The 15,041-nt window shown below is 38.7% G+C and overlaps 1 non-coding gene across 1 annotated transcript; it reads left to right on the forward strand.

Moving 5' to 3' along the window:
- Positions 1-11,342: 11,342 nt before the first annotated feature.
- On the forward strand, positions 11,343-11,450 carry LOC112773696 (small nucleolar RNA R71). The gene has a single exon (XR_003188233.1). It is a non-coding gene; the product is annotated as a small nucleolar RNA R71 (small nucleolar RNA).
- Positions 11,451-15,041: the final 3,591 nt, after the last annotated feature.

Below are 15,041 nucleotides of genomic sequence, written 5' to 3' on the forward strand. Positions count from 1 at the left end.
CCCAAGGAGAGCCTAGACACTTGGGATAAGGTGGTTAACAAGTTTTTGAGCAAGTTCTTTATACCTCAAAGGCTGGCTAAGATGAAGACGGGCATTCAGACTTTCAGGCAGAGAGAGGGTGAGTCTTGATAAACCCCAATTTTGTGGTTTATCTTATGCTTAATTTAAGAGATTTTATCAACTTATCTCACATTTATTCAATGAAATAGTATGGTTTTGTAATTCTTCCTAAATGTGTACTTAAGTGTGAAAACATGCTTTTTAGCCCTTAAAATAGCTAAATTTAAATCACTTTAATTCCATTTGATGCCTTGATATGTTTGTTAAGGGATTTTAGGTTCATAAGGCAAGTATTGGATGGAAGAAGTGAATAGAAAAGCATGCAAAGTGGAGAATTCATGAAGAAATGAGAATTTGGAGGAATCAAGAGAAGGACATCTGCAAGGCCACGCGCATGCATCACCCACGCGTACGCGTGAGGGGGAAATTTTCCAGCGACGCGCACGCGTCGTCCATGCACACACGTGACACTAATCACGTGATCTCATTAAAGTAAAAATGCTGGGGGCGATTTCTGAACTTTCCAGGCCCAAATCCATCTCATTTCTGAGGCTATTTGATGCAGAACTCAATATGGGTCAAAGGGGGAGCAATTAGATTAGGTTAGGACGATGCTTTAGGTACTTTCTAGAGAGAGAAGCTGCATCTTCTCTCTAAAATTAGGGTAGAATTAGGTCAAATTCTCTTAGATTTAAGGTTTACTTCTTGTTTTCATTTAGTTTTCTTTATAATTTCTTGTTCTTACATCTTTGTTCTTCTTAGTTCCCTTGTTAATTTCCCTTTTATGTCACTTTTATGTTTATGAGCACTCTTGTTATTATTTGATGTTTATTTGTTTATTGTTATTTGAATGAGTTGTTAGTGTTAATTTCTTGCATTGGGTAGTTGTAGAATTTACTATTTTTTGTAATTTACTATGCTTTCCTTTTATGCCCACCAAGTGTTTGACAAAATGCTTGGTTGGATGTTAGAGTAGTTTTTGAGCATTCTTGGCTTGGAAGGAGAAATTAGGTGCTCTTGAGTCATTATACCCAATTTAGATTGGTGATCTAGAGTTGTTAGTTAATATTATTTTCATTGACTCTAACCTCTTGCTAATTCAATTAGTGAGTTGATTAGGACTTTTGGCTTAAGATTAACTAGTCTTATTTGACTTTCTCTCATGTGAAGATAACATTGTACTTTCTTCCAATGTTGGAGATGACTAAGTAGGATTAGCTCTTATTAATGATTGTATGATAATTGATAACTAGGATAGAAAGCCTATATTCTCAATCCTTGCCATGAATGTATCTCTTTATTAGTTGTTATATTTAGTTGTTGGCTTTATTTTCTTGTCATTTAATTTCTTATCCCCTTATTTGCAAACCCCCTTGGATACCATAACCAATAATGTGCATATCTCACTGCAATTCCTTTGAGAGACGACCCGAGATCTAACATTCTTGGTATTTTTATTAGTTTGAACTTGTGACAAACAAATTAAACTTTGATTGAGCATTACTTGTCGGTTTGGAACTATACTTGCAACAAAGTTATTTCTCTTTAACCGAGAAGAAATTCCTAACCGACGGTAATACTCTTTCAAGTTTTTGGTGCCGTTGCCAGGAAATTGCAATGTGTGCTTGTTATTGGTTATTGTGCATATGTTAATATTGTGAATAGTTTGCTCTTTTGTTGGTTTGCTTGTTTGAGTTAGTAGTTAGATTTTATCTCTTTGTTTTTGTGCTTTTGTTTTTGTTTCTCTAATATGAATTCTCACCCCTTTGGCTATGAGTTTAGTTCAAACTATGTTGTTGAAAATGGGAACTACAATGACAACATGCATCAAGGATGGAACAATCAATGGTGGGTGGAGACCCAAGCTTATGGACAACCTTCTTGGCAACAACCTTCGCTGGTTTCTTATAGGTATAATCCAACTCCTAATGCATACCAACCTAATGGATGTGGTGACGCTCATTGTGGTTGTCAACCGCAATCACCATATGCCTATGAATCACCTCCTTAAGATAGTTTTGAACCACCCTACTCACAAACCCCCTACCACCAAATACCTCCATATCCTTACCAAGATGAACCACCTTCCAATTATGAACCCTTTCTCTCAAGCAATGAGCCCACTCTTCCACCACCTCCTCCAATGGATGAAGCTCTCCATAAACCCATATTTCATGAGTTATTAGCTCTTTGACGAAGAGATATTAGCTCTTTGATAAACCCATATTTCATGAGTTATTTTGTGCTTAGTTTGAGTGATTTATTCAATCCTTCACCCACTTATTCATATTAATTGCATGGTTTTACTTTCCCTTCCTTATTATGTGATGTATGTGAAAAACATGTTTCCTAAGCTTTAAAATTAATTATTTTAATTACCTTTACTTCCATTCGATGCCGTGATTAGTGTGTTGAGTAGTTTCAGATTTTCTAAGGCAGAATGACTTAAAGGATGGAAAAGGAAACGTACAAAAATGGAAGGAAAGTGCGAAACGGAGTTTTGAAGAAACTGGCATCCACGCGATCGCGTGCCAGACGCGAAGAAGCAGCGATGCGGCCACATGACTGACGCGGCCGCGCGACTTGAGAATAGCGCATACGATGCGGACGCGTGACCGACGGGACCGCGCCACAAGGAAAACTCCAGATGACGCGACCGCGTGACCCACGCGGACGCGTGACAGACGCCACGTATCAGAATTTATAGAATACTCCCCCAGCGATTTCTGAAGCCCTCTTAGCCCAGATCCAGGTGCAGAACACACAGAATAGAGGCTATAAAGTCAGGGAATGCATCCATTCAAAAAGGAGAGCTCGCATTTTTATTACTTTCCATGATTTAGATTTAGTTTTGAGAGGGAGATTCTCTCTTCTCTCTCTTAGGATTAGGATTTAGGACTTCTCTTAGTTTTTAAGAGTGACTCTCGATCCAGGTTTAATATTTACTTTAATTCATGTTTCTATGCTACTTTCACCTTAATGCTTTTATTCGTATCTGCAGATGTTGCCCAATTGGCTTATGAATTATTCCATGTTACAGATTATTATTTGAGTTAATGATTATTTGAGGTATTTCAGTTCATTATTGTTCTCTTTAAATTAAGTTATCATTGTTTTCGATATGAAGATATTTTATTCCAGCAATTTACTTTTTCCCCTTTTGGTCCTGGTTAAGAAATCAGTAACTCAACAGTTATCAACCTCAGCATAATTGATAATCGTTATCTTGCTAATTAAACTGAACTTCAATAATCCCAAATTTTTCTTAGGAAATAAATAGGATTCGAAGGTCAAACTAATTAGTCCCTTGACTTTCCTTTGCTTTAGTAAGGGTTAACTAAGTGGAATTTAGATTCAACTTTCATTATTGTTGAGAGAGATAACTAAGTTGGACTTCTAATTTCTCTTACCTTGCCAAAAGTTGCTTTACAGTATTTATTTATTTTAATTGCCATTTACTTTACTTGTCATTCAAATCACTTGCTTCTCACCTTCTAAACCCCTATTACAACCTTTATAGCCAATAATAAGAACATACTTCCTTGTAGTTCCTTGAGAAGACGACCCGAGGTTTAAATACTCGGTTATCAATTTTAAAAGGGGTTTGTTACTTGTGACAACCAAAACGTTTGTATGAAAGGACTTTTGAAGGTTTAGAAACTATACTTGCAACGAGGATTTATCCGCAAATTTCTAGACCACGCAAAAGTTCTCTCATCAAAATGGCGCCGTTGCCGGGGAACTGCTAACGTGTGCCTTATTATTGGTTATTGTAAATATTTTTCTTTTGCTTGTTTATTTATTTTTGTTTTTTTTTCCTTTTTATCTTTATTTGCTACCATGAACTCTCACCCCTCTCGCTTTGAGTTTGGTTCTAACTTTGTTGAAGGAAATAGAAGTTACAGTAGGAATATGCATCAAGGTCAGACCAATCAAGGATGGATGGAGCCAAGAGGATGTAATCAATCCTTTAGGCAGCAACACCCTCCGAGATATCCTGGACAAAGACCATTCTACCGTGCATACCCAGCTGAAAGATATGGTGGACAACCTTGTAACTACCAACAAGCCCCACCCCCTGCATATAAACCATCCTTTCAACATAACCTCGAACCACCACACTCACAAGCTTCTCTTCACCATTCGCCACCATATGATCCTTCCTTACCCCAGTACCAATCCAATCACTCCCAATCACCGCCACTTTCCTATGTATCATGCCCAAGTCCGGCAACCCGAGAAGCAGAGGTTCGCCTAAAGGAAACAGTAAATAAACTTCAAACAACCATTCGACAACTGGAGTAAACAATAATTCAATGGGTTTCTAGGCACTCAAATACACAAGGATCAACCACAGCCCCATGTGAACAGTCTAACGAAGAGCGTAGCATGAAGGAGATACCAGAAACTCCAGTAGACAAGACAGAGAATGAAGTCGTACTAGAATAGGTAGAAGAAGCTGTCATTGTTCAAGAAGAAGAGTTGGTTGAAGATCTAGGAGATGCTGAACCTCCATGGGAATCCAGAACTGAGGAGAACTCCGTCAAGGACGCTACAGTTGATGCTAAGGAGGATAGTACACAACCCCCAAGGCAAGTCGTTTATGAAGAATCCGACGGAATAATCCAAGAAGCAATTTCCCTTGATAGTGATAGTCACAAGTCTAGCTCTCCTAGTAATGAACTTGCATCCGCAAGTGAATTCTCTGAGATCGAAGAATCTTCCCCAGATGAATACGAAGATGATGCAGAGGTAGATTTCTTTCAACCTCCAATCTATGACTCAAGTGATGAGGAAGACATAGAAGACTTTGACCAGGACACAGATACAATTGTAGAACCTTGCAAGGAAGTGGAGGAATTCACGGAAGAGCACAAGGGAGTAGAACTTACAGAACCACCGGAAACACCTATCCCAAGGCCATTACCACCTAATACAAGCTTCAAGTGGGTACAATCCTTAACATATAACTTTACTTATTCACTTGAATATGGTTTGCTTGAAACAGATGGCCAGCGTAGAGCTCTTTGCAGCTTTAAGAGTAAGAGGGAAATGGCTCGTACTCAGAGTTGGTGCACAAGGTTCAATAAGGTTCCACGCTTCACCTCGAAGTACACGGATTGGTATCATGCTCAATTGCATGGATCACAGAGAACGTTTGGTCACCATGGTGAGATTCCACTTTTTAAACCGCCCGGATGGAAACATATAGATCAAGACGGAGGCGGATTTAATAGCAAAGCTTGGGATCCTGAAAATCTGTTTGAAGCTGCTCAGAAGCTTTACATGCCTAGTTTGGGACCCCGGAGGCTATTGGCATTCCAAGCACTGGTGGAGATTTCTGGATGAATTTAAACACAAGCCACCATAACAGGAAGCCCTTCCAATGTCCAACTTAAGGACTTTAACTAAAAGTGCTAGGTGGGAGACAACCCACCATGGTATGATCGTTCCTTTTGCAATTTTAATTTTATTTCGTTTTGTTTGTTTTTGAATTTTATTTTTATTTTATTAAACCTGGAATCCTGCATAGCATTCACATTAAGCATTGCATCCTGCATTCAATTAAAAAAAAAAGGGATGCACGACGCGACCGCATGCCCCATGCGATCGCGTCATATGGCGAAAACACTATCCACGCGACCGCGTCATCCACGCAGCCACGTGACCTGGAGATCGGCGTAAACATCCAACGTCTAGAAAGTTAGGCTGGAATTGTGCGGCTGGTGCACGAAATTGTGATCTCCAGGCTCAAACAAATCCTGATAATGGCTCCAAAGCTTGGTGCTCTGATCTTAATTCATAATTGTCACAACTTCGATACAACTAACCAGCAAGTGCACTGGGTCGTCCAAGTAATACCTTACGTGAGTAAGGGTCGAATCCCACGGAGATTGTTGGTATGAAGCAAGCTATGGTCACCTTGTAAATCTCAGTTAGGCAGATATAAAGTGATGAAGATGTTTTCGAATATTATATAATAAAATAGGGATAGAGATACTTATGTAATTCATTGGTAGGAATTTCAGATAAGCGAATGGAGATGCTTTTCGTTCCTCTGAACCTTTGCTTTCCTGCTATCTTCATCCAATCAGTCTCATTCCTTTCCATGGCTGGCTTTATGCAAGGGCATCACCGTTGCCAGTGGCTACATCCCCTCCTCTCAGTGAATAATATGCTCACGCACCCTGTCACGGCACGGCTATTCATCTGTCGGTTCTCGATCATGCTGGAATAGGATTCACCCTCCTTTTGCGTCTGTCACTAACGCCCAACAATCGCGAGTTTGAAGCTCGTCACAGTCATTCAATCATTGAATCCTACTCAGAATACCACAGACAAGGTTTAGACCTTCCGGATTCTCTTGAATGCCGCCATCATTCTAGCTTACGCCACGAAGATTCTGGTTAGGAGATCTAAGAGATACTCATTCTAGCTTATTTCATGTAGAACGGAAGTGTTTGTCAGGCACGTGTTCATAGGGGAGAATGGTGATGAGCGTCACACATAATCATCACCTTCATCATGTTCTTGAGTGCAAATGGATATCTTAGAAGAGAAATAAGAGGAATTGAATAGAAAACAGTAGTACTTTGCATTAATCTTTGAGGAACAGCAGAGCTCCACACCTTAATCTATGGAGTGTAGAAACTCTACCGTATGAAAATACATAAGTGAAGGTCCAGGCATGGCCGAGATGGCCAGCCCCCTAAAACGTGATCAAAGGATCATAAGGTAATCCAAAGATGCCTAATACAATAGTAAGAGGTCCTATTTATAATAAACTAGCTACTAGGGTTTACATGAGTAAGTATTTGATGTATAAATCCACTTCCGGGGCCGACTTGGTGTGTGTTTGGGCTGAGCTTAAGTGTTGCACGTGCAGAGGCCATTTGTGAAGTTGAACGCCAGTTTTTGTGCCAGTTTGGGCGTTCAACTCTGGTTTTGGATCCTTTTCTGGCGCTGGACGCCAGATTTGGGTAGAAAGCTGGCGTTGAACGCCAGTTTACGTCGTCTATTCTTGGCCAAAATATGGACTATTATATATTGCTGGAAAGCCCTGGATGTCTACTTTCCAACGCAATTCGAAGCGCGCCATTTCGAGTTCTGTAGCTCCAGAAAATCCACTTTGAGTGCAGGGAGGTCAGAATCCAACAGCATCAGCAGTCCTTTTTCAACCTCTGAATCTGATTTCTGTTCAAGTCCCTCAATTTCAGCCAGAAAATACCTGAAATCACAGAAAAATACACAAACTCATAGTAAAGTCCAGAAATGTGAATTTAACACAAAATCTATTAAAAACATCCCTAAAAGTAACTAGATCCTACTAAAAACATACTAAAAACAATGTCAAAAAGCGTATAAATTATCCGCTCATCACAACACCAAACTTAAATTGTTGCTTGTCCCCAAGCAACTGAAAATCAAAATAGGATAAAAATAATAGAATATACTATAAATTCCAAACTATCAATGAGATAGAGCTTCAATCATATGAGCGGGACTTATAGCTTTTTGCCTCTTGAATAGTTTTGGCATCTCACTTTATCCATTGAGGTTCAGAATGATTGGCATCTATAGGAACTTCAGATTTTGAATAGTGTTATTGACACTCTTAGTTCAGTATGATGATTCTTGAACACAGCTTTTTTATGAGTCTTGGCCGTGGCCCTAAGCACTTTGTTTTCCAGTATTACCACCGGATACATAAATGCCACAGACACATAATTGGGTGAACCATTTCAGATTGTGACTCAGCTTTGCTAAAGTCCCCAATTAGAGGTGTCCAGGGTTCTTAAGCACACTCTTCTTTTTGCTTTGGACCTTGACTTTAACTGCTCAGTCTCAAGTTTTCACTTGACACCTACACGCCACAAGCACATGGTTAGGGACAGCTTGGTTTAGCCGCTTAGACCAGGATTTTATTCCTTTAGGCCCTCCTATCCACTGATGCTCAAAGCCTTGGGATCCTTTTTATTTCCCTTGCCTTTTGGTTTTAAGGGTTATTGGCTTTTTGCTCTTGCCTCTTGGTTTTAAGAGCTTTGGCTTTTTCTGCTTGCTTTTTCTTTTTCTTTCTATATTTTTTTTTCGCCTATTTTTTTTTTCTGCAAGCTTTGTTCTTTGCTGCTTTTTCTTGCTTCAAGAATCATTTTTTTGATTTTTCAGATTATCAAATAACATGTCTCCTAGGCATCATTCTTTCAAGAGCCAACATATTTAACATTCTTAAACAACAACTTCAAAAGACATATGCACTGTTCAAGCATACATTCAGAAAACAAGAAGCATTGTCACCACATCAATATAATTAAACTAAGTTCAAGGATAAATTCGAAACTCATGTACTTCTTGTTCTTTTGAATTAAAACATTTTTCATTTAAGAGAGGTGATGGATTCATAGGACATTTATAACTTTAAGACATAGTTACTAACTACTAATGATCATGTAATGAAGACACAAACACAGATAAGCTCATAACATAGAAAACGAAAAACAGAAGAAATAAGAACAAGGAATGAATCCACCTTAGTAATGGTGGCGTTTCCTTCTTGAGGAACTAATGATGTCCTTGAGCTCTTCTATGTCTCTTCCTTGTCTTTGTTGCTCCTCCTTCATTGCTTTTAGATCTTCTCTGATTTCATGAAGGATGATGGAGTGCTCTTGATGTTCCACCCTTAGTTGCTTCCAATAATTGTGTGGAAGAAAATGTATCCCCTGAGGTATCTCAGGGATCTCTTGATTTGCAGTCAAATGTTCTACCACTGAGCTATAGACCCTTGATGGAAGCTTTTGTCTTCCCTTTCCTCTTTCTAGAGGTTTCTCTGGCCTTAGGTGCCATCAATGGTTATGGAAAAAACAAAAAAGCTATGCTTTTACCACACCAAACTTAGAATGTTGCTCGCCCTCGAGCAAAAGAAGAAAGAATAGAAGAAGAAGAGGATATGGAGGAGATGGATGGCTGTGTGTATTCGGCCATATGGGTGGGATTGGGTGGGGAAGAGATGTTGAATTTTTGAAGGTAAGTGGGTGTATGGGTGTGAGTGGTAAATGGAAGACAGAAGGGATGAGTGTTTATTGGGAATAGAGGATGATTGAGAAGAGAGAAGAGAGTGAGTGAAGGTAGGTGGGGATCCTGTGGGGTTCACAGATCTTGGGGTGTCAAGGCATTTACATCCCTGCACCAATTTAGGCATGCAAAATGCCCTTGCACACAACTCTGGGCATTCAGCGCCAGGTTGGTGCCCATTTTGGGCGTTCAACGCCCCTTTGCTGCCATTTCTGGTGTTGAACGCCAGAACCATGCTTGTTCTGGGCGTTCAGCGCCAGGATGCTCCCATTCTGGGCGTTCAGCGCCAGAACTATGCTCTGTTCTGGCGTTTGAACGCCAGACAGATGCTCCTCCAGGGTGTGATTTTTCTTCTGCTGTTTTTGATTCCGTTTTTGATTTTTTTTTGTTTATTTTGTGACTCCACATGATCATGAACCTAAGAAAACATGAAAAACAATAAAAATAAGAATTAGATAAACATTGGGTTGCCTCCCAACAAGCGCTTCTTTAATGTCAATAGCTTGACAGTGGGCTCTCATGGAGCCTCACAGATGTGCAGAGCTTTGTTGAGACTCTCCAACACCAAACTTAGAGTTTGGATATGGGAGTTCAACACCAAACTTAGAGTTTGGTTGTGGCCTCCCAACACCAAACATAGAGTTTGACTGTGGGGGCTCTGGTTGACTCTGCTTGGAGAGAAGCTTTTTCTGCTTCCTCTCCATGGTTGCAGAGGGAGATCCTTGAGTTTTAAACACAAGGGAGTTCTCATTCCATTGAAGGAATATTTCACCTCTGTCAACATCAATCACAGCTCTTGCTGTGGCCAGGAAAGGTCTTCCTAGGATGATGGATTCATCCTCTTTCTTTCCAGTATCCAGGACTATGAAATCAGCAGGGATGTAAAGGCCTTCAACCTTTACTAACACGTCCTCTACTTGTCCATAAGCCTGTTTTCTTGAACTGTCTGCCATCTCTAATGAGATTTTAGTAGCTTGCACCCCATAGATTCCCAGTTTCTCTATTACAGAGAGGGGCATGAGGTTTATTCCTGAACCAAGGTCACACAGAGCTTTAAAGATCATGGTGCCTATGGTACAGGGTATTATGAACTTTCCAGGATCCTGTCTCTTCTGAGGCAATATCAGTTGATCCAGATCACTTAGTTCATTGATGAACAAGGGAGGTTCAACTTCCCAAGTATCAATGCCAAATAATTTGGCATTCAGCTTCATGATTGCACCAAGAAACTTGGCAGTTTGCTCTTCAGTAACATCCTCATTCTCTTCAGAAGAGGAATACTCATCAGAGCTCATGAAGGGCATAAGGAGGTTCAATGGAATCTCTATGGTCTCCAGATGAGCCTCAGAGTCCTTTGGTTCCTCAGAAGGAAGCTCCTTATTGATCACTGGACGTCCCAGGAGGCCTTCCTCCTTGGGATTCATGTCCTCCACTCCTTCTTTGGGTTCGGCCATGGTGCTTATGTCAATGGCCTTGCACTCTCCTTTTGGATTCTCTTCTGTATTGCTTGGGAGAGTACTAGGAGGGATTTCAGTGATCCTTTTACTCAGCTGGCCCACTTGTGCTTCCAGATTTCTAATGGAATACCTTGTTTCATTCATGAAACTTACAGTGGCCTTAGATAGATCAGAGACTAGATTTGCTAAATTAGAAGCATTTTATTCAGAGTTCTCTGTCTGTTGCTGAGTTGATGATGGAAAAGGCTTGCTATTGCTAAACCTGTTTCTTCCACCATTATTAAAGCCTTGCTGGGGCTTTTGATCCTTCCATGAGAAATTTGGATGATTTCTCCATGTTGAGTTATAGGTGTTTCCATAAGGTTCACCTAAGTAATTTACCTCTGCTATTGCAGGGTTCTCAGGATCATAAGCTTCTTCTTCATGAGAAGCCTCTTGAGTACTGTTGGATGCAGCTTGCATTCCATGCAGACTCTGAGAAATCATATTGACTTGCTGAGTCAATATTTTATTCTGAGCCAATATGGCATTCAGAGTATCGACTTCAAGAACTCCCTTCTTCATAGGCGTCCCATTACTCACAGGATTCCTTTCAGAAGTGTACATGAACTGGTTATTAGCAACCATGTCAATGAGTTCTTGAGCTTCTGCAGGCATTTTCTTTAGGTGAATGGATCCACCTGCAGAGGTATCCAATGACATCTTAGATAACTCAGACAGACCATCATAGAATATATCCAGGATGGTCCATTCTGAAAGCATGTCAGAAGGACACTTTTTGGTCAACTGTTTGTATCTTTCCCAAGCTTCATAGAGGGATTCACCTTCTTTCTGTCTGAAGGTTTGAACATCAGCTCTAAGCTTGCTCAGCTTTTGAGGAGGAAAGTACTTGGCTAAGAAAGCCATGACCAGCTTATCCCAAGAGTTCAGGCTGTCTTTAGGTTGAGAATCCAACCATAATCTAGCTCTGTCTCTTACAGCAAAAGGGAAAAGCATGAGCCTGTAGACTTCAGGATCTACTCCATTAGTCTTAACAGTATCACATATCTGCAAGAATTCAGTTAAGAACTGAAAAGGATCTTCAGATGGAAGTCCATGAAACTTGCAGTTCTGCTGCATCAGAGAAACTAATTGAGATTTCAGCTCAAAGTTGTTTGCTCCAATGGCAGGAATGGAGATGCTTCTTCCATGTAAATTGGAATTAGGTGCAGTAAAGTCACCAAGCATTCTCCTTGCATTGTTGTTGGGTTCGGCTGCCATCTCCTTTACTTGTTCGAAATTTTCAATCAAGTTGTCTCTGGATTGTTGTAATTTAGCTTCTCTTAATTTTCTCTTCAGAGTCCTTTCAGGTTCTGGATCAGCTTCAACAAGAATGCCTTTTTCTCTGTCCCTGCTCATAAGAAAGAGGAGAGAAAAAGAAAAGAAGAGGAATCCTCTATGTCACAGTAAAGAGGTTCCTTATTGTTAGTAGAAAAGAAGAAGAAGAAATTCGAACACAGATAGAGGAGGGGGGTTCGAATTTGGTGATGATGTGAGGAAGAGATGTTAGGATATGAATGAATTAAATAGAATAAGATGGGGGAGGGATAATTTTCGAAAATTATTTTGAAAAAGAGTTAGTGATTTTCGAAAATGGTTTTTGAAAATTGTTAGTATTTTTTTCGAAAAATTTTAAAATTTAAAAATAAAAATAAGATTAATTAGTTAATAAAAAAGAAATTTTTGAAAAGGGGGAGATATTTTCGAAAATTAGAGAGAGAGAGTTAGTTAGGTAGTTTTGAAAAAGTTAAGAAACAAACAAAAAGTTAGTTAGTTAGTTGAAACAAATTTTGAAAAGATAAGAAGTTAGGAAGTTAGAAAAGATATTTTGAAAAGATATTTTTGAAAAAGATAAGATAAGGAGATATTTTTGAAAAGATATGATAGGAATTAGTTTTTGAAAAAGATTTGATTTTTAAAATCACAATTAATGACTTGATTCATAAGAAATCACAAGATATGATTCTAGAACTTAAAGTTTGAATCTTTCTTAACAAGCACGTAACAAACTTCAAATTTTTGAATCAAAACATTAATTGTTTATGTTATTTTCGAAAATTTGATATAAAAATAAGAAAAAGATTTTTGAAAAATATTTTTGGAATTTTCGAAAATAACTAAGAATTTTGAAAAAGATTTGATTTTTGAAAAAGATCTTGAAAAAGATAAGATTTTCAAATTGAAAATTTGATTTGACTCATAAGAAACAACTTGATTTTAAAAATTTTTGAAAAAGTCAACTCAAATTTTCGAATTTGATGGGAGAAAAAGGGAAAGATATTTTTTTTTATTTTTGAATTTTTTATGATGAGAGAGAAAAACACTAAAAAGATGCAATGCATGAAATTTTTAGATCAAAACATGTGATGCATGCAAGAATGCTATGAATGTCAAGATGAACACCAAGAACACTTTGAATGTCAAGATGAACATCAAGAACATATTTTTGAAAAATTTTTAATGCAAAGAAAACATGCAAGACACCAAACTTAGAATTCTTTAATGCTTAGACACTAAGAATTCAAGAATGCATATGATAAACATGAAAAGACACAAAACAAAAATTCATCGAGATCAAACAAGAAGACTTACCAAGAACAACTTGAAGATCATGAAGAACACTATGAATGCATGATATTTTCGAAAAAATGCAAGATGCATATGCAATTGACACCAAACTTATGATATGACTCAAGACTCAAACAAGAAACACAAAATATTTTTGATTTTTATGATTTTCTAATTTTTTTTGGATTTTCTTTTAATTTTTTTTCGAAAATTATTGTGAGAAGTAAGAATAAGGATTTCAAAAATTTTTAATATGAATTCCAGGAATCTTGCCATGTTAGTCTTAAAGCTCCAATCAAAGGGTCAGGCATGGCTTAATGGCCAGCCAAGCTTTAATAAAAATATGAGTGTAATTCAGACATGACAAGCCTAACATACCCTATCAAAAAGGATTGGGCATGACTCCACTGAAGTGATTAGCCAATCCCAAAGCAGTTTGGGTATGGCTTTACAGCCAGATAGGCTTCAGCATGCTTCATGAAACACTAGAATTCATTCTTAAAAATTTTGAAGCCATAGAATAATTTATTTTTGAAAACATTATTTTTAGTAAATTTTTTTTTTTTCGAAAACTTTTTTTCGAAAACAAAGGAGAAAATTTTTGAAAGAGTTTTTCGAAAAATTTTTGAAAAGAAAAAAAAAAAGAAAATTACCTAATCTGAGCAACAAGATGAACCGTCAGTTGTCCAAACTCAAACAATCCCCGGCAACGGTGCCAAAAACTTGGTGCACGAAATTGTGATCTCCAGGCTCAAACAAATCCTGATAATGGCTCCAAAGCTTGGTGCTCTGATCTTAATTCATAATTGTCACAACTTCGATACAACTAACCAGCAAGTGCACTGGGTCGTCCAAGTAATACCTTACGTGAGTAAGGGTCGAATCCCACGGAGATTGTTGGCGTGAAGCAAGCTATGGTCACCTTGTAAATCTCAGTTAGGCAGATATAAAGTGATGAAGATGTTTTCGAATATTATATAATAAAATAGGGATAGAGATACTTATGTAATTCATTGGTAGGAATTTCAGATAAGCGAATGGAGATGCTTTTCGTTCCTCTGAACCTTTGCTTTCCTGCTATCTTCATCCAATCAGTCTCATTCCTTTCCATGGCTTGCTTTATGCAAGGGCATCACCGTTGTCAGTGGCTACATCCCCTCCTCTCAGTGAATAATATGCTCACGCACCCTGTCACGGCACGGCTATTCATCTGTCGGTTCTCGATCATGCTGGAATAGGATTCACCCTCCTTTTGCGTCTGTCACTAACGCCCAACAATCGCGAGTTTGAAGCTCGTCACAGTCATTCAATCATTGAATCCTACTCAGAATACCACAGACAAGGTTTAGACCTTCCGGATTCTCTTGAATGCCGCCATCATTCTAGCTTACGCCACGAAGATTCTGGTTAGGAGATCTAAGAGATACTCATTCTAGCTTATTTCATGTAGAACGGAAGTGTTTGTCAGGCACGTGTTCATAGGGGAGAATGGTGATGAGCGTCACACATAATCATCACCTTCATCATGTTCTTGAGTGCGAACGGATATCTTAGAAGAGAAATAAGAGGAATTGAATAGAAAACAGTAGTACTTTGCATTAATCTTTGAGGAACAGCAGAGCTCCACACCTTAATCTATGGAGTGTAGAAACTCTACCGTATGAAAATACATAAGTGAAGGTCCAGGCATGGCCGAGATGGCCAGCCCCCTAAAACGTGATCAAAGGATCATAAGGTAATCCAAAGATGCCTAATACAATAGTAAGAGGTCCTATTTATAATAAACTAGCTACTAGGGTTTACATGAGTAAGTATTTGATGTATAAATCCACTTCCGGGGCCCACTTG

This window comes from Arachis hypogaea, chromosome 18 (assembly GCF_003086295.3).
Source record: "Arachis hypogaea cultivar Tifrunner chromosome 18, arahy.Tifrunner.gnm2.J5K5, whole genome shotgun sequence".
Taxonomy (NCBI): domain Eukaryota; kingdom Viridiplantae; phylum Streptophyta; class Magnoliopsida; order Fabales; family Fabaceae; genus Arachis; species Arachis hypogaea.